Below are 3684 nucleotides of genomic sequence, written 5' to 3'. Positions count from 1 at the left end.
AGATACCTTTTACATGATTATGTTTAATTTGTTAAGGTCCCCATGGACCAAGAAGTCAGACTTTAATCTAACGAGAAATGTAATCACTGAATGCCCTTTGGTAAAAAAAGACATGGTTTTTCTGGCAAGTTAGAACAGGACAAAGATAAAGGAGTGGGATCAGTGACATTAGAAACCAGTTCATAGACTATTAAGTTATCACGAATAAATGACAAAAGGAGTCAGAACAATATTTGACACACAGCAAGCATTCAATAAAAATGTTAGCTACTATAAAATAATTCCAAGGACTTGGCATGGTAGTAGTAGAAAGGTTGAGAAAATAAATTCTACTGGAAAAAGCAACAGCAAGATCAACTATGAAAGTATCAGTTTCACTTTATGAGGAAGATGACTCCTAGATATTTTGAGCCTTGGTTATCCATGAAAACATACATTTAACTGCTCTGGAAAAAAAAAAAGTTGATTGTGTAATATTCCTAATTTTCAATTCATAGCCATTTTTGGGGAATGTTCCCGAAGAACTGGTCTTTTAATTCCATTTCCACATCTTTATTCCTATATGAACAACAACTTTCAAATTGAGTAAATGCAGTAATGTGTAGTTTGCTCTAGATTTAGAAATGGAGAGATTCAAATCCTGGCTCCATTCCAGGTAATCTTGAGCATGTTACTAAACCATTCTCAACCTGTTTATTATAAAACGGGACTAAAAATTACTCAAAGGTTATGAGGGTTCAATGACATTAACACATTCTACACTTGAGACTTAAACTTCCCTTTATAAGATAGGAGTTATATTCTCTAACCAGATCCAACTGTTCATGAACGTCAGGATGTAACAGATTGCAAAGCACAGTCGGAGAGTGAAATAGGAATTGTGAAAAAATTAATTTTTGAAAATAAGATATATTGATCTAAAAACTGTTTAACCTTGGGATTTAGTTTGGTGAGCTTTCAAGGAAATATATGAGAGATTCTACTTCCCACCAGATCCACCCAGAGAAAGATGTTTACCAGTAAGTGAATTCTTCATCTCCACTTGCAGGGGGGCTATTTAAGGTTTGTCACACACTTCCTATTAACCAACTGGTTCTGACACTATTAAAACATGCAAATTTCTTAAGGAAAGCAAGCTACAGTCTCTTTAACGTTGAATGAATATCAGGCCAGTTTTTAAAATCTTTCCAAACCATTAAGTCAATACTAATGGGGAAAAAATAAGAATCCTAAGAATTTCATGAAAAGGCACTTTATGAAATCTGAAGGCAACATAACTATGAAGTTAAAATTTACTTGTTCCTAGATTAATTTAATAAAGCAAATGCTTTGGGGTCAATTCATTCGCCAGCAGTTTATATACAGAAAACTAATATTAGCCTAAATTAAATGCAGGTAGGATAATATGAGGAAAAGAAACATAATCTGTACTTTTTACCCATGCCATTACTACAATAAAAATTCATTAATTTCAGTACAAATTCAGGAATTTTATTTAACCATTAAGAAAACTTTAATTTTCTACCATATAACTTAATAGAAGAAAAATTTTAAGACTGAATACAAACTATCTTAAGACATTAATCAAACTTTTAATGTATCAATTTATTGCATGTCAGTATAAAAATTAGAAAGTATATTTTAAAAGAAATTTATTGTAAAAAACAAATGTAAATGTTTGCTCGCTATGGTTAGCACATAATGTACTGTACCACTCAAATTTGAGTTATAAAAGTTTATAACTGCTTCAAATAAAATATGGCAACAAAAATATAATTTACATTATGAAACTGGATTAACTTATCCTGAATGTACTTAAATAGGTTGAAAACAATTTTTCAGTACATGCTGTACTGATAGAAATTATTATAAATTACATTAAACACACTTATCTCTATTACATGTGATATGCACTTTTTGTAAAAAAAAAAGTGTCTGTCACTTTTCAACTATATTTTTAATTAAAAAATATAAATGGAGGTATATTTGCGCCATTTGGCAAAAAATATGCTACTACTATCAGGATGAATGAATTTTGCAACAAAACAAATACATTATTTTCGATTAGCTAAGATGGTGTGAAAATATGGTAATGTAAACAGAGAAGTGCTTTGCATTTTCTAACCAATTATTTAAAAAATAGATGTCTATGTTCTGTCATTTCCAACTTTACCTGAGTGATATGAAAATACATGTATTTAAGTAGATAATCCAAAAGCATTGACTAATTTTTTCCCCCTCTATAACTGTTGTCGAAAATAACACGAAAAACAGAGGGGAAAGTTCAGTGGAGGATCTCATGACTTAATTTAAAAAGTGACTTCTGTGACATCCTTTTTAATATAGGGGGTAGGAGGCGGGCGAAGTGGGTAAAGTGGGTAAAGGGGATCAAATACATGGACTTTAGTTGGTAAACACAATAGAATATACAGATGTCAAATTATAATGTACACCTGAAAATTATGTAATTGTATCAACCAATGTTACCCCAATAAACAATAAAAATAAAAGGGGGGAAAAAGAAAAAAAGTTTACCTTATTTACTTCAAATTTAAAGAAGAGACTCAAAAACTACACTTGAACTTGCAAGATAATTTATATATAATTGAATAGGGTCTTCACTCTTTAATTCCACCAAACCAACCGATTCTCACCTCAAACCAAATTTTACAAACTTAAGAAATGAATATGAAAGCATCAGGCAGTATGAATTCTCGGTAAGAACTATTACAATATAATTAATCTGGTGACACATTACCAAAGCTGTAACTTTGGTAGTCAAGTATCTACAGCTCATCATGAAAAAATAAATTTAAGCTGCTCTATAACAAAATTGTTTTAATGAAAATAGCAATTTTACAAAGTATTTGGAAAAATACAGGGTAGTTGCAATATCAGGTGCTCTAGTCATTTTGTAAGAAATTCCTTGTGTTTAAATGTTGTTTTGCACTTACATTTCCTTTTCACCAATTTCATCAGTTCATTATTTCCTAGATCTACATTTAAGAACTATGTCACATTTCCCTTTTTAGTTCTATTAGTATTCTTTTATCTGCTACAAATTATTTCTTCTCATATTTTGCAATAGCCTTTTTAGGATCCTTTTTGCCATTTCTCCCTAATAATGCCCTTTAAAGTAATAGATTTTGATCTAAATGAATTGTATCTTGCCATATTCAAAATCATTCTAGTATTTCCAAATTTTTGGTAGCTTAATAACTTAAAATTCATTCGGAAACTCTTATAGCTGCTCTTGCATAAGCAAGCCAGAATACACAAAATGAACATACTTCTATTCCCACTAAATTCTGTGTTCAAAATGAAGAAGTGACTTATGAAGAATTCACATTTTATTAAGACCAAATGCTTTGGTCAAAAAGTAGACGTTTTGAAAAATGATGCTATGGGCTTCACAGACCTCTGATAATAAGTTTGTTTTCTATTCTCTTCCTACCTAAGGAAATAATTTCAAATATAGAAACTATGAAAGAAGGTGTACAACCCTAGAAACTGCCTCTCCCTTTTGCTGCAGAAAGAAAGGCTCCTTAACCTAAAGAAGAAAATGAAGGTAGAGATGGGATACAAGTACTTCGCAACTTTTAGTCCTGGCAAAAAAAAAAAAAAAAGGAAAGAAAAAGAAAACATTGTTTATAAACTTCTAGGACCAAAAAAAAAAAAAAAAAA

Source organism: Pteropus vampyrus, unplaced genomic scaffold, assembly GCF_000151845.1.
Source record: "Pteropus vampyrus isolate Shadow unplaced genomic scaffold, Pvam_2.0 Scaffold236, whole genome shotgun sequence".
In the NCBI taxonomy this organism is placed as follows: Eukaryota; Metazoa; Chordata; class Mammalia; order Chiroptera; family Pteropodidae; genus Pteropus; species Pteropus vampyrus.
This window is presented reverse-complemented; position numbering follows the sequence as displayed.